This window comes from Rhinolophus sinicus, chromosome 5, assembly GCF_057876585.1.
Source record: "Rhinolophus sinicus isolate RSI-liver-muscle chromosome 5, RSI-T2T, whole genome shotgun sequence".
NCBI classification, from domain to species: Eukaryota; Metazoa; Chordata; class Mammalia; order Chiroptera; family Rhinolophidae; genus Rhinolophus; species Rhinolophus sinicus.
Window position 1 is genome coordinate 39,255,604 of NC_142505.1, and position 26,719 is coordinate 39,282,322.

Here is a 26,719-nt window from a genome sequence, read left to right on the forward strand (position 1 = left end):
TGTGTGTGTGTGTGTGGGAGGGTGTTCTGTGTGTGTGGTGGCGGTGCGGGGGGAGGGCTAAAAGCATTCACAAAGAGATTTGGGCCCCTGGTGAAATCTCAAAGGGCAGCGTAGAAGGAGAAGCCATGGAAAGAAACGTGAGCCACGTGTCTGCAGCGTTAACTGTAGCAGGTGCCACTGTGTCCCGTGACCATTTGAAATGAGGAAATGACAATTTGCAAAGATTTCCTGTGCAGCAGTTGGACTAGAGCTGGTGTGAGGAAAAGAATTGCTAGTACAGAGGCCCAGGGGCCAGAGGGCCTGAAGCCGGCCTGGGCTCCCCTCACATATTTGTGCAGCCTCGCAGGGGCTGGCCCTGGCGAGACACCTTTCTCTAACTCATACAAAGGTGTCGCAGGGCTGATAAGGCGCTATTTAGGAAGGACAATGTGATAAGGGAATATCAGGAAAAGTCTCTGTATTTAGTTGACTGTAACGATTGTTAAAACTATACCAAGACCCAACCTTATATTAAAGCTCAACCAAACAGCAGAGAAACAAAAAGCATTCATACAACTGAATGTTGATAGAGGAAAGCCAGGGAGCAAGGAATCAGGACACAGCAGCTCCGCCCACCCGCCCTTCCCTCTCCCTCCCCTCCCTCTCCCTCCCCCCCTCTCCCTCCCCTCCCCCTCCCCCAAACCCCGCCTCGCACCCCCTCCCTGCCTCCCCCCACTCCTCCTCTTCTCATATAGTCAACCAGTTGCTTATGCACCGTTTTAAGAAGTAGCCAGGTAACATGGAGAATTTTTAAAATAAATTCTCACTTAAAGAGGTAGAGTAGGGCTTTGAAAGACGATTATCACTGCCAAACTTCCTCATTCAGTATTATAGGCAACCTGAGAATTATCTTTAAAAGTGTATCCGATATAAACCTCTCGGAATGGGGGAATTGAGAAAGAAAGGGCTTGAGATTTCCTTCATCAATCATTAAGACTGGCTTTTTAAACGTTCGCTTGGTAATTTTGAATGGACTACCTGTTCACTGCAGAAAATAATGAATCCTACCAAATTGCTCTTGAAAAAAATTATATATATATATATTATAATATATAGATGCAACACTGCTATTTATGTTTGTTCTTTTCCTCATAAACTTGACAATTATGGATAGTCTCAACCTTTTCCCTGTTTGCTTGTCTGGTAGGCAAATGGCCCTCATTGTGTTGTTCTCCATTTCCCTGAAGCTAACAATGTTGAATGTCTTTCATACGCCCGTTTTAGCATCTCTGCTTTTTTCTACAAATTACTCTGCCCTTTTCTTAGTGTGTTATTTGTTCAGTTTGTACCCAATACCCATCGTTTAACTATTCTATCTCTTGAAAATATCTTCTCAAAGTCTGTCATTTGTCCTTTGCTCTGTTGAGGATGTCTTTTGTCATACAGAAGGCTTGGGTTTTATATAAAAAAATCTATCACTGACTGTTCTTCTTGGCATCTGGGATTTTGTGATTTCTTTAGGAAGATCTCCTTCATCCTAAGATTGTAAAAATATCCTCTTTTGTTTTTTTCAGATACTTTCATAGTCTTTAAAAATGTTCGTATCATCAATCTAGCTTTCAGTTATTTGGCATATAATAAAGGGGTAAAGCCATTCATTAAAATCACCTAGCCGCACTTTCCTTGCATCCCAGAGAAAAAGGGAAGCTAAGCTCTTTCATCCACCTGAGAAACACTGGTGAAAACCCTGTGAGGGAGGAAAGGACGTGTAACCCTAGTCTGTGTCCAACAGAGGTCATCCGCTTTAGTAGGAAGACTATCATGGCAACCACATAGGGTCCTGATTTGCAATATTCTCTTTGCGGACACATAGTGACCACCCAACTTTTGACATGGAAACTGTGGAACCAATGAGGTGCTGTGTATACCAGCCTATAAAAGGGACAGTGAAACACCACATAATGTATATTGAATTCTATGAATTCAGAGGAACAAGGAGCATTTCTGCCCCGGAAGATTAAGGAGAACATTTGAACCTGATCTTGAAGAACATTTTGACAGACACAAGTGGTGGAAGAGGTCATTTTAGGCCAAGAGAAACCAGGAGCAAAGGCAGAGAAGCGGAGAAGCACAGGTTGTGTTTCTGGAACCACTCATGACCTGTTCAGTTGTCTACCATCGAGGGAAGTAGTGAGGGATTAAGCCGGATGGTAGTTTGAGGGTGGAGAGTAGAAAGCCTTGAATGCTGAGGTAATGAATTTGTGCTTTATTTCCTATTAATGGAACACCATGGAGGCTTTATTTTTCTAATATCTTAATTGAGACATAATTCATATACCATGAAGTCACTCATTCAAAGTACACAATTTAATGTGGTTTTTTGTTTTTTTGTTTTGTATAGTCACAGTCAATTTTAGAACATTTTTATCACCTCAAAAAGAAACCTTATGTCTTTTATCTATAAGCCCCTAATCCTCCATCCCCATCTCAGGCATAAGCTGCCAAAAGCTATGAATGAGCTGCAAGTCTTTGGTGATATGTCAATTATATCTTAATAAAACTGAGTGTAAAAAAGCTGCAAGTCCTTGAGTAGTTCACACCATTTCTCTAATCTATCTCAGCACTATTGACATTTTGAGCCAGATAAGTCTGTTGTGGGGCGTCGTCCTGTGTGTTGTAGGATGTTTAGCAACACCCCTGACCTCTGCTTATTGATGACTGTAGCATTCCCCCAGGCCAAATGACAGCCAAAAATGTCTGCAGAAGTTGCCAAATGTTTCCTGGGGGCAGGATCACCCCAGGTTGAGAACCGTTGCTCTGGTCCTCAGTTTCTCATCAGTGATGGCTGACCTTGAACCAAGTACTGTCTACCCTCCCTTGAAGCACTAACATTCTCAGATTGCATCAATAGTGAGTCTACAAATGTGTCTTCCAGAAGCTATTTTCCTCCAGAGCCACTAGAGGGGTCACTGCAACACAAAGGACAGACAGAGCACTCAGGGAACTTTGTTTTCCTCTCCTCGTGGACTTTGTTGTTTCTGTTTCCTGGGGCCCAGCCTTTAATAAATAGCCTTTGATGTTAAGAGTGATAGCCCTTAATCACAAGGTGTGAGGAGCTGTTTGTCTCTCTGCTTTGTGCCATAAAAGTCTCTGTTTTCAGATGTGGGGAAGGGAGCAAAGTGTTCTTTACTTTTTAAACATTCTTCATAAGGCAGTCAGATGGAGCATATTACCAAAATGAAGTTCTGCATCTCTTTGAGGAGAGCCAGGGAGACAACCAGGCTGGGAGGTAAAAGATTTAGTCTCTTCCTGGTCCTGCCACTTCCGGGCTGTGTGATGTGGGTCAAGTCTCTTAACCTCTCTGGTTATATATAATAGCGCTAAGGAGATAGGCTGAGAAGTTAAGTCAATTGCTTAAGGTTAAATGGTCAAGCAAAGATCTGGATCTGACCTGTCAACTTCATGGGATAGTTGTGAGAATCAAATGAGATGGAGTACGTGACAAAGTTTTGGAAAATACACAACCTAACACAAGTTTAGGGTGTGGATTTGCATATATTATGGGAGTGAGAGGATGTGAGGTGGCATGGCGGGGGTTGGCAGGTCCACACAGCTAGCAAAGCTATTCCTCCACCAAGTGTTATAAATGCAGGAAAAGGCCACAATGTCCCCAAATCCTTCACTGCTGCTGCAACTTTATCCCTTGGACTTAAGGGTTCGATCCCCACCAAGATGGACAGACCACTTGGGGGGGGGGGTGTTACTTTATGCTCTTATGGGTTGTTTAAATCGTGTAATAAAAGTGAGAGATCGACTCCCACACTTTTTAAAACATTTTTTTAAACCTTGAACCACAGTAAGAACTATGTTTCACTGCTCGCACACATGTTACAAAACTGAAACAAAAGTCTTATTTACAATGCACTGGGATACTTTCTGTTCTGTTTTCTTTTATTCTGTCACTTGAAACCAGCGCTGGTTCTGTCTCAATAAACAATGGATCCTGAGCTGCAGTTTTCAAAGCACTTGTACTAGAAGGTTTTGTAGGAGGCCAGGAGGTAGGACAGGGTTCTGGTGCTGGGTGGAGAGGAGAAAATAGGAGACCGGCCCCACACATTATTCAAGCCTCAAGATAAACTTTATAATTTTCTAGGGGCTGATTCTCTGAGGAATGATTTAGGAGGAAGAAAAATGAGCAACAACCCAGAATTCATCTGAATGAGTGAAAATGGGCCACTGGGTAGTAAGTCGCCTCTAGACGGGATTTTCAGAAGCCGCGATCTAAACCGCACATCTTCACATAAAGTATAAATGGGCGTAATGTAACCACCACCGCAACAAAAAAAATAAAACCCCGCCATTGATTGAACCCTTAGTGCAATGATCAGACATTGCACTAAGAGCTTTAATATGAGTGACGGGACATCAATTAAGATCGAGTGCTCCTTATTTTTTTTTCTTCCTGCCCACTAAAAAGAGTTCTGGCTTTGTCTAGTTTCTTCCTCTGCCCCATCAGAAGGAGAACTGGACAGAAGAAGGATTAGAGAAACAATGGTTAGGCTGGAGAAAAATCTTTGTAAGGAGCTTGGAAGAAAGAAGGAGAGGCCAAAGCTGTGGATTGTAAGAGGGGAAAAAAGAATGCTGGGAAGCATCACAAGGGGCTCTAGATGGTGTTTGAGAAATGCAGGTATCGAATACAAGTTAATTTGAAATTACGTTTTGTTACTGGACTGGTTTTCTTAGACTGTAATACCCACCTGAGACTGATCCACGTGGGTCATGGTCTCAACAGGGTTACGTAAGCATTATCTTATTTCATCTGTGTAACAAACCCATGAGATGGTGTTATTTCCCTTTTCCAGATTAAAAAAAAAAAAAAAAAAGGAGGCTGATTTGGGCTAAGTAAGATCATACAGCAAATAAATAGTGGAGACAGGATCAAAATGTAGGTCTTTTGATATTCAAAGTATAAGCTCTTAAATTCATGAGCAAAGATTATAATCTTCATTAAGAATAAGATACTTAGGATGAGATTTTAACAAAAGGAGTGTAAGACGTGCCCTGAAAATGACAAAACAAAATTAAAGATCTAAATAAATGGAAAGGCTTCCCAGTTTCATGGATTACTATCGTTAAGATGGAAATACTCCCCAAGTTGATGTACAGTTAGAACACGATCTCCATCAAAATCCCAGCTAGATTTTTTTTTTTTTGCAGAAATTAAGAAGATAATTCTAAAAATCCTACGTATATGCAAAGGATCCAGAATAGCCAAAACAGTCTTGAAAAAAATACAAAGTTGTGGATTCATAGTTCCCAATTTCCAAACTTATTATGAAGCTACAGTAATCAAAACAGTGTGGTACTGGCATGACAAGAGACATCTAGATCAGTGGAATGGAATTAAGAGTCCAGAAATAAACCCTAATGTTTATGGTCAGTTGATTTTTGACAAAGGGGCCAAGATAGTTCAGTGGAGGAGAGAATAGATTTTTTAAAAATAAACTTTTTATTTTAGAACAGTTTCAGATGTATAGAATTACTGTGCGAAAAGTCTTTTCAACAAATGGTTCTTGGACAACCAGATATCCACATGAAAAAATTAATTTGGATCCCTACCACACACCATAAAAATGAATTTAAAGTGAATCATGGACCTAAATGTAATAACTAAAACTATAAAATTCTTAAAAGAAAACTTAGGTGTAAAACTTTATGACCTTGGGTTAGACATGACCTTGGTTTCTTAGACACGACACCAAAAGTGCAAGTGATAAAAGAGAATATTGATAAGTTGGACTTCATCAACAGTAAAAACTTTTCTCCTTCAAAGACTATCATAAAGAAAGTAAAGTGACCCACAGACCGGGAGATAATATTTGTAAAACATGTATCTGATAAGGGATTTATATCCAGAATATGTAAAGAACCCTACAACTCAAAAATAAAAAGACAAATAATCCAATTTTAAAATAGACAAAGAATTTGAATAGACAATTCTACAAAGAAGTTATACAAATAGCCAATAATTTCATGAAAAAGATGCTCAACATCATTAATCATTAGGTAAATGCAAATCAAAGCCAAAATGAGATACTCCGTCACACTCCCTAGGATAACTAGAATAAAAAAGATATAGACAATAAGCGTGTTGATGAAGGGGGAGTGGTGGAGGGAGTGAAAAAGTTAAAGAGGAATAAGAGGTACAAACTTTCGGTTATAAAATACATAAGTCATGGCAATATAATGTACAACATAGGGAAAATAGTCAACAATATCATAATGACTCTGTATGGTATAGATAGATGGTTACTAGACTTATTGTGGTGACCACATCATAAGGTATATAAATGTTAAATCACTATGTTGTACGCCTGAGACTAACACAATATTGTATGTACTTTAATAAAAAACAATTTTTAAAAAAAATGGTGGTAAGGATGTAGAGAAATCAGAACTCTCGCACATTGCTAATGGGGATGTAAAATGGTGCAGCATTTTGGGGAACAGCTTGGCAGTTCCTCAAAAGGTTACACATAGAGTTACCTTGTGACCCAGCAATTCCACTCCTTGGTATCTACCCAAGAGACGTGAAAACATGTATACGCACAAAAACTTGTACTTGTTCGTGGCAACCTTATTCATGACAGCCAAAAATGAAAGCAACTTAAGTGTTCATCAACTGATGTATGGATCAACAAAATCTGGCAGAGCCACGTAATGGAATATTCTGATGGCGTAAAAAGGAATGAAGTGCTGATGTATTTTACAACATGAATGAACCTTGAAAACGTTATGCTAAGTGAGAGAAGCCAGACACAAAATACCATATTGTATGATGCCATTTCTATAACATGCCCAGAAGAGGCAAATCTATAATGACAGAAAGATTATTATGTGCTTAGGGCCGGAGGTGGGGCAAAGGAGGAGTGACTGCTAAAGGGTACAAGGTTTTCTTGGAGTGATAAGAATGTTCTAAAATTAGATTACGGGGCACACAACTCTGTAAATACGTATATTAAAATCCATTGAATGACACACTTTAAGTAGGTTAATTTTATGGTATGTAAATTATATCTTAGCAATTTATTTTTTTAAGTGAACGAGTTGAGAGACATTGGAGGCAGCAAGTATAGATAAAACTTCCAAGAAATTCCTTGAACCTGTAAAGTTTTATTTTTTGTAATTATCAATATATAACTGCATTTGTTGTAACAGAGGACGGTTCTCCAGATGGATAAAGGTTAAGGGTTTCACCACTTACTTCTCTGTGTCCCCAAGTAGATGTTTTGCCCTATTCTCTGATTTTTATCTTCAGTACTAGAATCAATGCCAGAGCACACAATGCAAGGATCTGTGTCTCACTTAAGCTTTTACTTATCTTTTCTTCTTTCCTTTTTTTCCCTCTTCACATTATTCTGGCCCCACAAGGTAGGCTGAAAAAATAATCAGCCTCTGTTCATCTTACTAGAGAAATAAATACCTGTGTATGTGAAGCAAGCAAGGCCACCTAGCCTTTGGGGAAAGGGAGCAGGGAGGTACCCACAGGCATTTTCTGCAGAGAGAGAAGAAAAGAATAAACAAGACTTCTGCCAAAAATGCCTGGAACTTAAAGTGCTTTCCTCAGCCCAAGGTCAGGCTCTGCGTGGACGTGGACGTTGACAATGACCCTGATCAGTTGTTGCTGCTCCCTTGATTAAAAACCTCATGGCTTCCTGTCTTCTGAGATTCGCCTCTGCTGATTCCACCTGCCTGGGGTGTCAGACCCCACAGCACAGGTGTGATGCCTGAGCGCTCCCAGCGCAGGGTAACTACATCGATTTCGTGAGCCAAGGAGAGGAGTCCCGTGACCAGACGTCCCGCCCCACAGTGAGAAGGAGAGCTGTGGCATGGCATTACTGAGGAGGCTACCAATACTACCCTCCCCCTTTCTATAAAAGGCTGCACATTCCTGGCTTTTGTCTTCCTCTTGAAATGAGGCATTTACCCAAGGAGAATAGTGGCACAAACCACAGAGGGAGAAGCTACCTCTGAGGTCATTCTTATCCTGGGACCAGACAACCCCATGAACAGATGTTCTCCTCCTGCCACCACTTCGTTCCTTGGCTTGAACACAGCCACTGACAGCTCTCTCGCTCAGTCCCAGAAAGGCAGCTGGTTCCTGGTAGGACAGTGTGAAGAACAGTGACAACCACTGTCAGGTCCAGCTCTGTTCCCTGTCACTTCCAGCCCCTCCTCTCTCTCTCTGAAACGATGCCATAGTTCCAGCTCCTTCTCTAGGTCTCGGAGTCTGTGAGAACTCTATCATATCTTTTGTCCTTGCCATCTTCTTGCCTGCCCCAGACGTGTGCCTTTAGCTACACTGACGCTTCTACCCACACCCATGAGTCCAGGGGGCAATAAAGACAAGTCTGGGTCTTGGCTCCTCTGAGGTACTCTGTCCACTGTGCTCTTGGACCCTGCATCCACCACACACCACCAGGCTTTGTCTTCGATTCTAGTTCTCACTTCCACTTGGACCTGCCAATGGACTTGCCCTCCTGGCCACGCTGGGTAGCTCACCAAGCCTCACACCTAGTGTTAACCCATCAAGAGGGCATGAAGCCTGCTACCCTAGACACATCATCCCTAACTGCTCCACTATTTTCTGTAGAATTTGGTTTCAACCCCATCATTATCCTTATGCGCTCTGTCCTGGACAGGCTGCCCTTGGTCAGTATTCATTCACTCAGTCCAGCCACTCAGCACCGTGGTTAAGAACACAGGGTTTGAGATCAGACGATCCAGGCTCTGCCGCTAACTAGCTGTGAGACTGTAGAGAAGTGTCTTAATCTCTCTGAGCATCCATTTTCTCATCTATAGAACTGGGAATAATAATAGTACCCACTTCATAGCGTTGTCATGATAACAATAAATGAAATAACCTTTGTAAAGCACTTAGCACAGAAGCTTGAACATTCACTGCTAGTACTCAATATATGTCCTCTACTATTTTACTTTAAAATTATCGTTCATTCATTCAACATGTATTTACTGGGCCCCTTGCCAGGCCTTGGGATATAAATACCCCTGTGAAGGAGCGGTGCCCTCTAAAATCCTCAAAGCACAAGCTCACTCTGGCACCCAGAAAGCAGAGGTCCAGGGCCATCACGGAAAGGCAGACGAGAATAGACACCCACTGGGTACTGCCCAGGGAAGGTGACGAGGACGCCTTCCACCTTTCCACATCTCTTTCAGTACCACTGTGACTCGCTGGGTCAGGGAGCACCAAGAGGAAGAAGGCAGAGGGGGAGGTGAGAAATCCCCAGAGAAACACCCTCCCCTCTTTCCCTCTTTGACAGACAGCGCCCATGCCTCTGCCATGCAGGAGGGTGACATCTCTTAGGGAGGCCTTGCTGAATCTGCCTGGGACTGTTCCGGAAGTAGGAAGGACGGCTGGGGGTGGGGAGGCGGCTGGAATGTTCTCCTGGCCTGCTTCTCAGTACAAGCAAGAGTGCTGAGAGGAGGGCCCTGGACATCAAAGGTTCCTTTTGTCCCCTTCCGAGTGGCAGGGCAGCCCGGCCTCTGGTGATGACTCAGGCCTGGCCCTGACGTCACCCACGCCCGGCCACTGGCCTCCCTCTGCAGCCAGGAAACTGGCTGGGGAGTGGCACTCGCAGCTGCAGCAAATCTCAAAATAAGGAGGCAACTGCCTCTCTCTTCCTCCTCTCCATCTCCCCACAGCACACCTTTCTTTTCTTTTCTTCTTCTTTTTTATTTTTTTAAGCCCCATGGAAGGTTTTACTTGTGGATCAACTTTCAAAAAGTAAGAAGTCAGAATGAGTGACATCATCAGAAAAATATGTGGAGCTGATTGCAACGAGAAGTGAAGAACCCAGAGCAAGAAAGCGGTTATAACTCCTGAGCCCAGGGAGTTGGCAGCGTCTGGGTTTCAGAGGAGCCAGCGCCTCCAAGTAAGTGAAGGCCCACCCTGGCCCCCATCACTCAGTGCCCTTCACTGTGGGGCGCCATCTTGTTCCCTGACACCTGAGGCTTGGCAGGCCCCAGCCCGGAGGGAGGGAGTGGGGGCTGCATTTGGGAGACCCTCAATATAACAGCACCAAAGGGATCTATCTGACCTCTCTGTTCTCCACAGGACCAGACAAGAACGCATTTTCTCTCAAAAATATGTATATATACACTAAGGCTGAAACCCTGGGGGAAGTGGCCCAAGTCGAGCCCTCCCCGTCAACCCTCTTGTTTTGTCTCCTCTTCCTTCTTCCGCCCTAGTGCTGTGTTTTGGACTAACAGAATGTTTGTTCAGAGTTCTGAACTGTTTGCTTCCTGGATCTTATACTGAGTAATCAGATACAAAAATAAATGCTGTTCTAGGCGAATAGGTGCGCTGTGCGGTCAAATGATATTTTCGCACTTAATCTGGTAAAAGATGGCTACTCTGGTAAGAAAACATCCACAACCTGCCACCTTTACAGAGCGTGTTTTGGTTGTCTCCAGTTGTTCTGGTTTAGATACCTCCATTTTCTCATTGCCCTGTTTACAGAGAGCTTGTTTTCATTTCTACTTGTGCCATCTGGGATGATATGAAATAGAAAGACATTATAACGTATCTCTGGTATCTGTTTTAACTTCGACTAAAAAAATATTGAGTCTTTGCATAGCCTATAATTTTTCAAGCTCTGGAAATTCCTACCTAAGGAAGCTAAGTTTCCGAGAGAAAAGTTTTAAGTTGTACATAGAACAGCAGAGCACATAGGCATAGAAATCATACTCAGTTTTCCAAAGTCATCTCCTGAGCATCTAGTCTTTTTGCAGCTTACTTGGCACAAAGACTAGAATTGCTCTTTATAAATTCTGTTTTGTGATGATTGAGGGAGTATATTAAAAACGAATCTTATTTTAAAGACAATAGGGAAGTTTGTCATTTACTGGAAAACAGTGGCAAATTCCTTTGTACACTGACAACACCCTTTGGAAATTAACCATCAGACTCTCATGTACCTCTTTTGTAGGTCTTACATTTTACTTTTTGTTTTATTTTAATATATCAGATTATCTCGAAGTGAGGCTCTGCTAAACTACTGTTCATCTGGCTGCAAGATCTGAAGCTGTGACCGCTAATTCGGTGAGTGTCATTTGTCACTAATGGCTGCTTAAATTTAAGTGTACTAATTTTATTCTTTTGGTTTGCAGTAAGATTTAAGACAAAGGGAGAAGGCGTGGGGACTTCTGCACACAATGATAATAGCTGTATCAACAGGATATGTAATAGGATAGGCTAATTGTTGTACTAGACTGAAAAATGTATAATGGCTCAAATAGAAGTTTATTTCTTGCTCTTGTAACAGTACAGTTTAGTGGGGAAACTCAGGCGTTCAGAGACACAGGTTGAGAGAGGCTCCACCTTCTGCAGCATGTGATTAACAAGGTCACCTGGGATTGTTTCCACTTCCCAGTAGAAGAGGAAAAGAGCATGAGAAAGTGTACATGGGAGGTTTTCATGGGCCACGCCTAGAAGTGGTCTACATCACTTCTACTCACATGCAGTTGGCTAAAACTCCATCACATGACCACATCTGGCTGCAAAGGAGTCTGGGAAATGGAGTCTCTGGGTGTGGGCAGGGGTAGCCATTTCCCAGGGATGCTGTGGAGAGTTTCTGGAGGAGAGGTAGTCCTCTCTGGCCAGGCATAATAAGGAACTTAGAGATACTCAAGGATAAGACAGCAGAATGCAGCAGTGGGAGAAGAAAAAAATGATCAGATATTTAGAATTCCCTAACTGACACTCTTAGGTAACATCTGGCCATGCGGGCAAGGAGCAGTGGGTAAGAGTTTTTTCCAGATGCCTCTGTCCATTCTGACCCTGAGCCTTTCCAGGAGTACCACCACGCCAACAGTGGTCAGTGAACCAGGGAGGACATTCTTCCCCTTATTTTTCCCTATAGGATCCTCTTGGTCTAGGACCATTCTGGCTTGGTCTCCTGGTCCTGGGTCTAATCATGACAGTTGGAATATGGCGAACAGAATTCTGTTCCCCCAACTTTGAGCCCCAGAGGTTGATAGGAAAGCTCTTGGTCTCCTTGGCTCATGGTTCTCTCTGCTCCTGGGGGCTCTGGGAAACTGCCCTGCCTGCTCTGCTCCAGATCTTGGCACACATTTTAATCTTGTCATGGGTTGGCAGGGAGACAGGGAGGGGAGGGACTCCTTGACTAAGATGGGATCTTCAAACCAAATTATTAAAGAAACATTTAAAAGTAGACTAAAAGGCTCAAGATTAATGCTACCCTAAGGATTTGATACATTCTAGCCTTTTCTTTGCAGAAAAAGTTTCAAAACATTTACTGTAATAATGAGTGGTAACCTTATAAGCCCTATTTGGAGAACCCTGAACTAATTTTGTATTTTATGTAGCCTTTTCACCATTGTTGGGCTTAAAGCAGTATTCCCCTCACTGGTAAATACCAGAAACCACATGGCAGGTGCCCTATGATGCCCCTAAGGTGTCATAAAAATGGACTACAGGTGCTAAAGGACTAAAAGCCTCTGGTAAAAATGGACTACAGGTGCTCGCTTCAGCAGCACATATACTAAAAATAGACCACAGTCTTTGCCTGAGCTACCTGGTACCTAGTTCTCTAGTTGTGTATCAATATCTGGCTAGTCACTCTGGTATCTGATTGAATATTGCCCTGCACTGAACATTTCTGGCACTCACGCCCACACCCTGAAGAACACACATTGTCCATGGTGTGGGAAAGCCAGCTCCTGGCAGATTTAACACAGCCTGTCAGACTGTCACAGAGCCTGATGCATGACCTCCTATAACAGCTACCTCACCTTGACCCAGTCCCCTCCCATCTGGAATGGGCTAAGAAGGAGTGGAATAGAAGAACAAGTTGATGTGTTGCAAAAATGCTACAACCTTTGGAAGTCCATTTTCATGGGCTGGTGGGTCCTGAAAATGTCTACTGAGCCATGAGCTGGCCGGACTCATGGACTAGGGCTGGTGGTGGGGGACGGCAGTGCCTGCTAGACGGGTGCAGCCAAAGGAGTAAGTTGAGAAGAAGTACCAGGTTTTAAAAGCTGGAGCCAATTGGAGATGATCTGTTGCTGGAAGTCCCAGCCTAATGGAGTCTGCCAGGAAGGGCAAAGCCAAAGCCACAGTCAAGGAGGACAGGTGTCAGGGTCCATTCAGCTTGTTAATTTCAACTGCCATGTGGTAATGACTCCTCAAAGTACTACGTATGTAGGAATGACTTGTGAGTGTGTGTGTGTGTGTGTGTGTGTGTGTGTGTGTGTGTGGGTGTTGGGGGTCAATCTCCTGATTTCTAATGTCTAGCTGCATAGCATGGCAGGAAGAGGTGTGCAACTGCCTAATCAGACTTTAACTACTGTCAACACGACCCCTCCACAGTACAGCATGCTGGGTGACCTCATAGACACACCAGTAAGGCAGGGGTAACAAATATACTCTTCGTGAATATTTGGATCTTTGACATTTTCAAAAAAGCGTCAACGTAGACATCGTGAGAAAAGTTGCACTTTCTTAAGCTTCCTTAATTTTAATATTTTATTATTTAAAAAAATTTTAATTCCACATGAGGGGTATAATTCAAATTTGGGGCACCATTGTCTTCTCAGAGTCAAGGGCATCTAAGGACCTTAGCCTGGACCTCGTTGATCTATGAGGAGCAGATGTGACAGCATAGCAGGCTGACATAGGCAGTGTCTAGACCAGTTGGTTATTTTTTAACCCCAGAGGATTTATGGTTTTTGCAGCGCAGAAGTACAAGCCCCTTTCTTACCCTGGGTCAGTATTATAAATGTTCTATTACTCTCGTTAGAGAATTTTGCAATAAGGCCACGTCATATTCACCAAAGCTAAGGATTCAGGGTAATAAGGCTTCATAATTTCTCAGGCTGAAATCCCCTGATTTTTTGTCAAGAATGGAGTTGGAAAACACCACAGGGAAGACTTCAGGGTTTTGTTTTTAACTCAAGAAGCCTCTGGTTTTCATCAGAACTTTAAAGCTTCCTCCCGCCTCCGAAATGGTATTTTGAAAAAATGTAAAACTGAGATTCTGTCAGAATAAGTAAGGTAATATATGTGAAATGATTTGGACAACTTAGAAAAATGTATAGCAAGTCAAGGTGTTAATGAAATGGATTACCGTAATTATGGTCAGCATTGGTGTTTTGGCTTTTGATATTGCTATTAATATTGTTAAATATCATTACTTTCATGTTTTTGTTTTTGTCTTTCTAAGTTGTCTTTCATCTGAGATCTTTTGCACCGCTTCCTAACTAGCCAAAGCATGTGGTGTAAAAATCTCAAGGACATTTGGAAAGGTTTGACTCTAGGCCAGAGGCCTAACCACGAGGCTTCTAATCTTATTCAGAGAGAGGTTTGACCTGGGATTCACTGAAATCTGCAAGGGAAGATGGATTTGAGCCATCTCTCTGCCAAAAAAAAAAAAAAAAAAAAGATGCTTCCTGGCGTTGTACAGGGTTCCCAGTGCATTGGTTAAAGGAGGTTTTGAAATCACTCCATGGAAGCACCACCCTGGGTGGTGTCTCCCAAGCCAGAATAGAGCCCACCATCTGTCCCAAGCCTCTAGTCATGAGTGCAGTCTGTCTGCTTGCTGTTATGAGGTGGGGGGGAATTATACACAGAGGCAACAAGCATGAATTCAACCCAAGGGCAATAAAGAAGTAGTTCATTTAAACTGTGAACTTCCCTCCATGTCCCAGATCCTATAGTCTATTATCCTCGAATTTAGCAGGAAAGCTGCATCTAGTAAAAAGGACTTTCTCCTTGACCCAAATTCCTTGGCATCGACTATACCAAGGTACTTTGCAAATGAGAATGTAGCTCAAAATTCACCACGGGCACCAGACTCAGTCTACCTGTTCTGTGAGTCCTCCTGTAGCAGCCAGGCCAAGGCTGGGCTGGACTCCTAGGAGACCCCTCTTCCCTCTGCTTTCTTTCTACATAAGGCAAATGCTTTGTCTTTTTAAAAAATGTATCACTCTTTTTCAAATAACAGGAGTCATAGCTAGTCACTATACAAAATACAGAAAAATATCAACAAGGAAACAACTATCTGTAGTAATTCAGCAAACAAGTAATAATTCAATATTAACATTTTAATGTATTTCTTTCCAATTTTTCATATACATTCTCTTTTCTTTTAAAAATTATTGAAGTTCTATTTTATATGCTTTTTTTTTCACCCCACTTATTGTAAACATTTTTCCAAGTGACTAAATGGGCTTTGAAAATTTGATTTTGAATGGCTGTGTTTCCATTGCACTGATATATCTTAATTTACCCATTCTTTTCTTGATGGACATTTTGATTGCCTATAGTATTCTGCTATTATAAATATACAAACATTCTTGTAGATAAACCTTTGTGGACATCTTAGGGAAAATTCTTAGAATTGAATCAGTAGGTCAAATGACCTAGTTTTAAAGTTCCTACTGTATATTGGTAAATTAGCGTCTAAAAAAAGTTACCAGTATCTATTTCAAAGCCTAGGTCCCCTTAGTTTCTTACGTTAAGATGCATGCATGCCCCTAGGCTCCAGAAGCTCTGAAGAGGGAGCCTAGGCATACGCATTTTAATATAGCCTCCCAATCCTTACTAAAGATATGTAACTATTGATATGCAGCATACAATTCAACAAACATTTATTTCAGCAAACACCTATTAGACAGAAAAAAAATTTAGGGAACGCTGAGCTAGTATATCTAAACTAGAATTTAACTTAAAGGTTCTTTTTTGGCTTCTGAACTTTAGATTTTCCCTTATTCGTGGTATGGTATAGTTGAAAGATTATCAGCTAGGGAGTCAGGAAACCTTATTGTAAGTGTGAGATAACTGAGACCCAGAGTGGTTCATTTACTTCCTTGTGGTTACCCAGGGATTTAGTGGCACAGGTAGAACTAGAACTTGAGTAGACATAGCGCTCGGATCCACCCACCCTCTGGGGAACAGAGACAAGGCATCAGCGAGATGACTAACTCCTGAAGTGAGCCCTTCCTTCAGCCAGGGAAATTTCATCTGTCTTCTGATAGGCAGGGCCATACCTCAGGACGTGTGTGGCAACCCTCTGGGGTCGCTCACCTTAGTCGCCGAATGAAGCCAGACAACTGTGCGCCCTAAGCCTGAGGTGGTGACACTGCAGCTAGACGAAGCAGGACGTAGTGCAGCCATGCAGATCCAGGCCATAAGAGCAGAGCAGGAGGTAGGGTCCCGAGTCAGAAGCCAAGAGAGCAGGGCAAAGGCAAGGGCAAGACCCACATTCTGGGCAAACTTTAGGTCAAGGTAGGCATGAGTTGAAAAGAAGACAAAGCCAGAGCTAGAGGGGAGCTGCCATGGATTCGGCCTCAATGATGGAGGCCCTATTACGTAACTTCATGGTCAGGGGAGGCACCTGCCTCTTTAAATCTGAAAGGTGTTGTGCACTGGGCTGCCTTCTGACAGCAGGTTAGTAGGAGCTCTGACCAAAGGAGGGGCATTGGCCAGAGAAGAGGCACCTGAAAATGGAACGTTGGAAAATTCTGTGATAGCAGAGAACAGAGTGAACAAACAACAACCCGATTTAAAAATTCTCACCACCTTCTAAGAGGAAGTATAACTATCCATCCTGTCTGCATAACTGCTCAAACTCATCAGAGCACACCTACTGGTCACCTGATAATATCTGGCTGCCCTTCCTCTCATATACCTCAACTTCTGGAGGCCAAATGATCGTATCATTTGATTTTCAAGTTCAGCCTCCATAGACTGCTTAGCTCCTGACAGTCCCATTTATGTTCTGGTTTTACAAATCACTATGCCCAAGTCCACATCCATCTCCTGCGACTGCACCAGGTGAAGCACAAGAGCCAGAACCCAAAGGAGTGCCTCTGCTGCACCCGTTCTGCACCCGTGGGCACCAGGGAATTTGCCTATGATCACCAAGCTTCACTGCATCTGTGCATGGCTTCCATCATCTCTTAGCTATCTCCTTGCAAGGATCACTGCTCTCCTGAATCTTGGGCTCCTGGTCCAAACTTGTGGACCCAAGGTCATGATGAATATAGATTCTAGGAAGGTCTATAACCTCCCTTGACTGAAGGGCACACCAGATGGAAAATGACTTTCTAGACTACTATTTGACTCATCACTGTGATGTTGGCCCTATGCGAAGCCTATGTCCCTGGCAGCCTAAACAACTTCCTTGGCTGGGGCACGTCCTGATACTTAGATGGAATTCTAATTGCTGACAGAACCTGGATCCCTTGGGTAGGAAGTCCATGTGGTGGTGACAGCAGCGCCTCCAGATCTAAGTCCCAGGAAATAGAAGTCGGAGTTCTGTGACATCCAGACAAGGTGTCCACATGCTGTTAGAGGGTATTAGGTGGTCAACAGAGTAGGAAATCAAAGGGCAAAAAGTGATCAGTGGGCCTATAATCTGAGAAGTGCCACTGGTGGTTTCATCCTTACCTGTCTATGCTGACTCCGTGTCCACCTTCCCCTCACACTTGCTAATAAGTAACTAATTCTAAGAATAAAGAGCACTGAGACCGTTTCTGGCCCAGGCTGCAGGAGGACCCTGGCCCAGGCAAAGTCTGTAACTGCCCCCTGGCTCTTGTATCATGGCTTGCATATCACCTCAATTGAGCAAGGGTCTGGTATCAAGTCTGCCTGTGTGGCCAAGGGGTACTGCCTCAAAGAATCCAGCATGATCAGAGGGCAGTGTCCCACCACTGCAGTCAGCAGCAACCAGACAAACCTGAAGCCTCACCCCATCTAGAGAACCCCATTTTCCATCACAGAAATGCCAGATTGCCCAAGCTGCTGTGTAGACAACTATTAGGAAAGCTGGAACGGTGAGAGATATCTGAAGCCATCCCAGCCAAGCTCTGAGGGTGCCACACTTTCCTGCCATCTTGACTGGGGACATCAAAGGGAGCCCCCTATACGTCAATCAGCATGGCTGAAATAAAAAATACTGATGTTACCCAATGCTGGTAAGGATGTGGAGAAACTGGATCTCTCATCCATTGCTGGTGGGAATATAAATTGTGCAGCCACTGTGGAAAACAATGTGACAGTTTCTTATAAACCTAAACATATACTTACTGTACAATCCCACTCCTGGGTATTTACACAAGAGAAATGAAAACTTAGGTTCACACAAAAATCTATACATGAATATATATAGAAGCAGTTTGATTTGCAATAGCTTTAAACTGGAAAGCAGCCAAATGTCCTTCAGTGGGTGAATGGATAACAAAACTGGTACATCCATACCATGGAATAAAAAAGCTCACACTCTTTGCATACGATGTGAATGGATCGTAAGGGCATTGTGCTGGGTGAGAGAAAGCCAGTCTCAGAAAGGATTACATGCTGCATGATTCCAGTTGTATACATGTAATATTCTCAAAGCGACAACATTATAGTAAGAGGACAGATTGGTGCCCGAGGTTAGGGCTGGGGGGAGGTGTGAGTATAGAGGGGTAGGTAGCACGAGGGGTTTTTGTGGTGACGAAATAGTTCTGTATCTCAATTGTGATGATGGCTACTCCAGTCTACACATGTGATAAAATTTAATAGAAGTCTAGAAACAAACATGCACACGCACACACATACATACACACAGTGCATGTAGAAACTGGTGAAATTCGAATAAGGTCTGTACCTGAGTTAATATGAGGTTGGTGCAAAAGTCATTTCGTTTTTTGCAATTGTTTTTAACCTTTGAAACCGCAATTACTTGTGCACCACCCTAATAGTATTGTACCAATACCGACTTCTTGGTTTAGACAATGTACTATAGTAGTAGAAGATATTGTCATTGGGGAAAGCTGGGTGAAATTATCCAGTTACTGTGCCATTTTTGCAACTTCTTGTGAATCTTAAACTAGTTCCAAAAAGTTATTACAAGCAACCTTTAAAAGTATATTTTGTTTAATTAATTTTTTTTAAAAGGGTGTTCTCCACCCCAGGAAAAGAGGATTCAGCCACTGGCTTCTCTTTCATGAGCAATTCCTATTGTTTATTTTGCCACTTTCTGATTTATGGTTAGGCTTCTATTGAGGCGTCCTGGTGGCTTTGGCCTCACCCTCTGCTTCCTCAGAGACGCTCACCTCAGATGGAAGCAAGCTCAAGCATTGCAGCACTGAGCGTGAATATGCCCCTTTCCCCCCTCCCTGAGACTGTAACTTCAAAGCGAGGTAAAGACTCAGAGATCTAAGAAATGGCCTCACTGTGAAAATCTAGGACAAATCATTTTTCTCACCCTGCACAACAATTTCTTTTCTGGAATAGCTCTTTGTCTTCTCTGCTCTTCATACAGATTATTCTCTTCACCTTCACCAAATGGCCCCTCCTCTAATGGAAGGAGATTAACCCTTCTTTGCCCCCTTTCAATCTCATTCAGCTGAGGGCTTTCTGTTAACCGCATGGCTCTCTCCGGGCCTTGTGCCCCAGCTGAAAGCTCCGGTGTGAGACGAGATGGCTGCCGCCTTCCCTTTGAAGCACTTACGCCTCTGTCAAACACCTTTTGGCCAGACTTGGCGCTGGAAAGACAGTTTTGAAATTTTGAAATTAAACTTATTGTGAGCTGCTTGGGTTTGCAGTATGGAATTGCACAAGGCCATGGGCATTTAGGACAAGGGGTATTCGCTGTGCTCACTAAGTTAGGGCCCCATCAGAATGAAATTCCAGCTTTATTGACTCCCTTGCTCCGAGGAGGGATCCCCAGCTTCACCTAAGACTGAGGCTGAGCATCTGGGGCTGATATCTATGTGGCATCCTGTCCGGATATAAGACACACACACACACACATACACACACACACACACACACACACACACACACACACACAAGCCTCTGTCCCAGGGGACTGGCCTCAGCCCTAATTTCTTGCCATGCCTTATTTCTTAAGGGTGACTCATCCCTAGAGACCATGCTGAGACACAGAGCAGCGTGCATTTCTTGGGCCTGGCTGGGAGCTGCTGAGCAGGATGGTGGGCTAGAAAGGTGACAATTTGAATTGCTGATTTTCAGTAGGCGTTGATAACTCTCCGAGTTTTGCACCTTTTGGTTTCAAAACCATACTGAACAACGGAAAATGAAACCTGCAACTTATTTTTAGCCGCTCATGCTAACTCAGGAGATTTTTCTTTGCAAACCAAATAGGATAAAGGCAACACTGCCGGACAAACATAATCTAGTTGACTGAGTATAGCAATCAAACCAACTTCTCTGATACTCTCAAGTGACACTTGGTCTCAGGTGATATTTTGGCCAATATTTATTAGTTTGCTTAAAATTTTATTTAGTTGAGCTTTTTGATTAAAAAGGCTAAACAATATTTTCTTCTGAGAAGAATTGGGAAACAAGTTATAAACCCTCAAGACTAGCATCTATTCATTAATTCACTTAATCTATTACCATTTATTAAGTACCTATTTGCATGACAGCTTAGAATGTTTTAAACATTGAGCCAATGTGTTGAATTACAAAGAGCAGAATACTATAAATTAAGAACTGTGGCTTTTATCGGGGTTGCCAAGATCTTTAGTTATAATACTTTCTTTGAACCTGATTTTTTTCCTCCCTCAAAGAAAGGGTTTAGATGACATTGTCTAAAGTGCCGTCTTCATCCTATAATTCTGTGAAACATGCTCTGCCACCCAGGGCCTGAGGAAATGTTGAGGTAATTTTTGAAGGCAGTGGTGTGCTGTCAGGTCACTCTTCTTTCTGTCTTCCCTTCCCCTGTCCTAGGAGGGACAGATTTAAACAAAGCCTGTGGTTTGCTTGCCAGACAACCTGTGACTTCCCTGCGTTAATAAGTGATTAAGTGCTTGAAAGACTTCCATAGGTATTTTCAGTCCCCAGGCCCATTCCTTCACTCATGGAGTGAGTTCTCCAGTTCTAGGAAGTGGCTTCATGATACAGAGCTGAAGATTCCACTGGTAGTGGTGGGAGCAGAGAAAAGACCCCCAAGTTTGGTGTTGGTCAGTCAAGAACATACCCATATGAGCCCCTTTGTTGCACCAGGTAATGCTCCAGTTACCATGTGCGATACATAGATCTTGCTGGAAGCAAACCCTGAGACGTGAGTAAAGGTAGGCAATTCAATACTACACAAACTTCTTGTGTTTTTATCGTTAGTCCAAAGGAAGTGAAGATTCACTGAGGTTTGTTAAGTTGCTCTGGTGAGAGGAGGTGTGTGGTTGTGGCCCTTCTGAGCTGCAAAGTTATGAGAGAAGAGAAAGAGAGCAAATGACTTTGTTTCTGAGAGAAGAGAAAGCAAATGAGTTTGTTCCCAGGTGGAATATTTGGAATATTTGTTGCCCAGGATGAATAAAGATACAAGGAGAGGATTCGGCCCCACATAGGTATGAGAACGCTTCCTTCTTTCTACCTTCCTGTACAGCCCACCCTCCCTTTTCAACCGAGTTGCCAATTCTCTCTAGAAAGAAGAAACTCAATCTTCTTGCTGAATGTGTATCTTGCCAGTTCAGGATCTAGAAGACCCCGTTGCTGCACTTGCTCTCCATTTGGGGGTGGCAGGCAGTCGTGGCTCAAACGAACATGTGGTTAGGGATGTGGGAATTCTCTTGACCTCTGTATGCATGGAAGGGCTTTATTAGTGCCATGTGTCAAGTGCACTGAGAAATGAAAGCAGGAACTATTCTGTTGCTAAAGCTGAGGTAGTGAGATCAAAACTGGTGGTGAAACAAGTTGAGGAGCTTCCCATAGGACAGCCTGAGCTGGATTAGGGTGGGCGGAATGGTGTCCACCAGTCTCCCTTGCAGCTCTAAGTCACTTACACTTTTTCTCTGTTGAAAACCACATGCTTCATATTTCCCTTCTTCCAGCTCTTTCCTGGAGGGTAACTTCAGTTTGGTCCCCAAGACTTGCTGCCCAATCCTTGCCATCAAGTGTTTACTCCTTTCCCACATCTTACACAGATGCTAATGGACGGAAATGAGAAAACTCCTGTCTAAGAATTGGAGGAGGCTTCCTGGAGTTCAAGTCCTCAGGCATGTCTGTTCACCCAACCCTTCGTTCTACTGCCTCATGAGCATTGAGCAAGATAACCGTCCTCTCGTATTCCCCGGCACGGTGCAGCCGACAGAGTTGATTAGAAAGCCCCCTTTCAGAGCCATCTGGTTGGCATATAAAATTACTGCCAATGAGTGAGATAGTCGGCTGGCCACGTAACCAGGCGGCAGGAGACTTGGAATCCAGCTCTTGGCCTAACTGACCTAGCAAGAAAGCAGGCAGGATGTTTTAGAATCGCAGACTTTCAGAGCTGCAAGGGCTCTTCAACAGGGGCAAAATGTATAGACGTTAACACAGAGTCAGTCATTAAAATGATGCACTTGAAACATTGAACTTGGTTGAGGAAAATCTGTTATTCAAAAGTTAGTCTTTGTAAAAGCCCATTTAAAAAATATGTTCGGGAAGGAAGTCATAATACCAACTTAGGTTATCTCTTCAGGCCAAAAACACAGTGTTTGTGAGTGAAAACCAGGTCAGTCCTGATTGTTACATGGATCTTTCTTTAATTGATAATTTAGATTAGAACAATATAACAAGCTGATAAATTTACTCACAAATGCTGAATATATTAAGTATAAAATGAAATGAGATGTACTTTTTAATACAGCAAATGCGTAAATTCATTTATTAACTGTGTGATCTTGGACAAATGACCAGATTTCTCTCAGCCTCAGTTTCCTCATCCGTAACATGAAAAGATTGGATTTCACTAGGGGAAATAGTTTGCTCAGATGGAAATGGAAGATCTTCTACTTATTTTGCCTCATAAAACGTTTCCACATTATGACACATCTCGGACCAAAATTGTTACTGCTTTCTGTTTTTAGCTTTCCAACATGATCTCCTTGATTCCTCCTCTTTTGTTCTGTCTTTTCCACCTGCTGGTTCAGCATCCTCGGCACCCACAATTCCAAAGGCCTGGTGAGTTGGGGCTGATTCTTAGAAACAGCGGTAGTTGTGGCTCCAGGGAGGTGGATCCCCTCTACCAGAAGTGTACACAGTAAGAAGATTCCCACATCAGGGTGGAATGTGGAGGGAGGTTTTGTCCCCTTAGCACTGGTGGAAAGACCCAGACATTGGAATCGGTCAGACTTAGGTTTGAATCCTAACTCTGCTATTTACTGTGTGATTGGTAATCTCAATTGGTTCCTCTCCTAGAGTTGACATAACTAATATCCACCTTGCAGGATTCTTGGTTTAGAATTAAATGACATAATATAGCTATAATATCGAGTAGATAGTAGGTTCTCAATAAATGGTAGCTATTATAGACTTAGCTCTGACCAAGGTAGAAAGCAGAAGTTCCTGCCCAGATCTCTAGGCAAAAATGTAAATGATCAAAGTAGTACTGGATTTTCCAGAAAATTTAGACTAAAATATCATCCAAAGGTACTTTCAGTCATTGACAGATTTGTTACCATGTTGTTTCCAGGCAAAATATTCTGTAGACAGATGTAGTAAGCAATCTCATAAATTTTTAAAAACTTTTTAAATTCTAAGAATTTATACAAGAATATTACTTGGTAAACATTTTTTTTAAAAAAATTTAGATCACCCTAACCTGATAACAAACTTACCCACAATGTTGAATATCCATATTAAGTGTAAACGGAAACCAGCTGTAATTTTTAATGCAGCGAATGGAGTGAAGTAATGTGCAAACCAATCCGAATGTTTATCAACCAAAGATTCCTCTGGGACTCAGTGCCCTGACTTTACGTTTTTTTTAAACATAGAGAGTCCAGCTTTGCTCATACTTGAATTATGTTCTTTGCATAAGCCATGCAATTTAACTTTAACCCACCGGACTGAAAATAAAATGAGCTCAGACTGCAGAACAATGAAACTGTGAGCAAGCAAGAGCCTTAATAAAACTGAAAGATTCTCGCCTCACGTCTGGCTCTGTCCATCTCCAGCCTGCTCCTGCCTGATTATTTTGGGTTCCTGGTGCTTGACTCGTCCAAGTGGCAAAAACAGGTTAACATTTTCATCATGGAAAAGGGACTCATCTTCTAAATTAATATTTGTGCACATGCCCTGAGGAGATTGGTGAGGAGCATGAATTTTTAAAAATCATACGTGAATGCATACCCTTGCCACTTGTAATCATGACAAAGCTTAAGTAATTCAAGCATGAGCATGGTTTTTTTAAAAAGTACAAAACAGAATTTACTAGGCAGAGAATGTCTGCCTCAACAAGCTCAGCCATCTGAGTGCTTTCAACTATAGTTCAAATTTGTTTCACACAAGCAGATTTGGTAAACAGGCCACGTTTGCTCATTGAGTGTTTTGGAACATCATAAAATAACCAATTCGTGGCTTTTAGGTTTGTTTTGACAGAGGGTGGACAGAGAACCTCACAAGGAGGTTTGGAAACCACGGGCCCTGGCATTTGGCTTACGAGTACCAATAAGGGACCTGACCACACTCACCACCTTGGTCCTGTAAAGAGGACATAGCACTACTCACTCATCTCATGGGAGCCTGATACGCGTTACTGTCCTTGTCACTGTCATTTATTATCCCAGGCAGAGGCGGCATCGACTTAGTTCTATGCGGTTAGCGTTGATTCCATATAGTGTCTATTTAGCCGATATAATAATAATTTGTGAGTGTTTTAATGTGAATGTCTAGCTTTCAGATGTCATTAATGGGGAATATCTGAACAGACGCTAATGGCGTCAAACACGCAGGTGTTTGCTTCAACCTCTTCCAACCCCACTGTAAGGACCCTGCTTTCCAGGTGACCTTATTCTAAATTGGTACCTTGTAACTCAGCATGATAGTCTCTCTAATTCTCGACCCCCATGGTAAGGGAGAAACTAGCCTAAGGACACTCCATTCTAATTTTCTGTCACTGTCAATACTAACTAGAGCTCATAGAGCAATGATGTGGGGGTGGGGAAGATGGTTCCACCATTGGTGTTAGACCATGAGCAACTGTTTCCATTAGAGCCACATTTATTTCTGGAATAGTTGTGGGGAAGAGATGTGCTCCAAGGAGAAGAGGACTCGGTGTGACTCAGGTATGACCAACCATCTGGACAACCCATCTCAGAGACTTTAAAGTGTATAGGATAGATCTGAGCTGCGTACTCTCCACACATTGAGCTAAAAAATCACTTGCGTTCTGGGGAAGGAGATGGAATGAAAGCTAGAAACAAAAGAGCAGGTTGTGAAACCTAGTACCTAAGTTAAGATATTTGAATACACTTTCTCCTTTAAAAAAAATTCTGGGGAATGTGAATGTTTTGCTAACCTGATCATTTTTAGCCAGTCCTTATAGAAAATAGAGGCGCTGGAAAACTAGCAATCCCAGAAAATATTAATTTATTTTTGCACGTGTTAACATGAACTAACATTAGCATATTCAGTGATGCAATAGGCAATGAAAGACTTTTGGAGAGATACGAAGAAGAAAAACGTAAATATTATGTATTCAAAATCAGTCTCATAGCATTTTATAAAAATGTTGGCTTATGTCCAGGATCTAAGGGTGGGGGTGGGTATGGTTTCTTTGTAGCTGAAGAAGGAGTAGAAAAGAATCTCTTCTATTTCCTTAAAAATAAAAGACTTCTTGTTTTATACAGCGTGGTAAATGAAATGCTTTTCTGTTTTTTACCTGCCGGCAGGATCTGGAGGAAATTTTTCTAGCAAGCTATGCTGTTTTTCTCTCTTTGGGGACATGGTGACACTGGTTTTGTAGCAAAACAGTATTTGCTTATTAGGCATTTTTTCAAAATCCTGAATAAACAGCTCCTTCCACATTTTTTTGTTCCACATATTAAATGTTTCATTGCAATTTGAGCTTCAATTGTGTGTGTGTGTGTGTGCACGCGTGTGCGTGTGTGTGTGTTGATAGGAAGGATTGAAAGGGGATGCATAAGAATTCTTGAAGGTTTTTTTGTTTAAAAAATTAATTCCTACAATTACGTATTGGAGTCTCTACAGAAGGTGACTCCAATTTATTACATACAGCCAAACAAGGACCCATCAATCTTGAGCAGCGGGGGTAGGGAGGTGGTACTGAGGAAGACATGAAATTTGGTGTTTGAGTAGATGAGATTTAATTTTCAGAAAACATTTCACTCATAAAACAGATAGCACCCCAGTGTCAGCCCTGACCTTCGTGATGACAGTGTCATCATGCAAGCGTAGCTAAGATCAGCCTCAAAGTAAAACAAAGAAACATTGCATCTCAGCACAACACCATTTCCTCTCTTACAGTATGTACTCTCTCTCTGTCTCTCTCTGTCTCTCTGTCTCTCTGTCTCTCTGTCTCTATATATACATATACATTCATATATATGTGTGTGTGTGTGTGTGTGTGTGTATATATCCTTTTGGATTCCTGTTAATAGCTCATTACTTTACATTTAGCTTTTGGGAGGGGAGGGAGGAGAAAAATCATTTTGCACATCCTACGTGCTGAGCAAGTAGAGTATGTATGCTGCTGCACATCAACATTATTTAGGTCAGTATCCTAAGGACAGCTTGTATCGTTCATGATGGTAAGCTATACATCCAAAGGAACACAGCATCCACGTATGTTTCTGTCCTGGTTTTATTCTGCTTCTAAGTTTAAGCAAATCCAGTCACATTTTAATACAATCCCAGCTGAGGAGGTATCTGCCTGTTCTGTACTGCAGACACATTTAGCAGGATACATTT

At 42.5% G+C, this 26,719-nt stretch overlaps 1 protein-coding gene across 9 annotated transcripts in view; it reads left to right on the plus strand.

Annotated features, from left to right (window-relative positions):
* ZBTB38 (zinc finger and BTB domain containing 38) overlaps positions 1-26,719 on the plus strand; it is a 108,878-nt gene that overhangs the window by 27,773 nt on the left and 54,386 nt on the right. For 7 of the 9 annotated variants that reach the window (XM_088798376.1, XM_019747296.3, XM_088798380.1 and 4 more), the window contains exons 1-2: positions 9,610-9,932; positions 11,028-11,101. The gene's annotated coding sequence lies outside the window, so the exon portion shown is untranslated. Of the gene's footprint in view, positions 1-9,133; positions 9,273-9,609; positions 9,933-11,027; positions 11,102-26,719 lie in introns of those variants that run through there. The other 2 variants (XM_088798373.1, XM_088798372.1) reach the window with 2 other exon arrangements.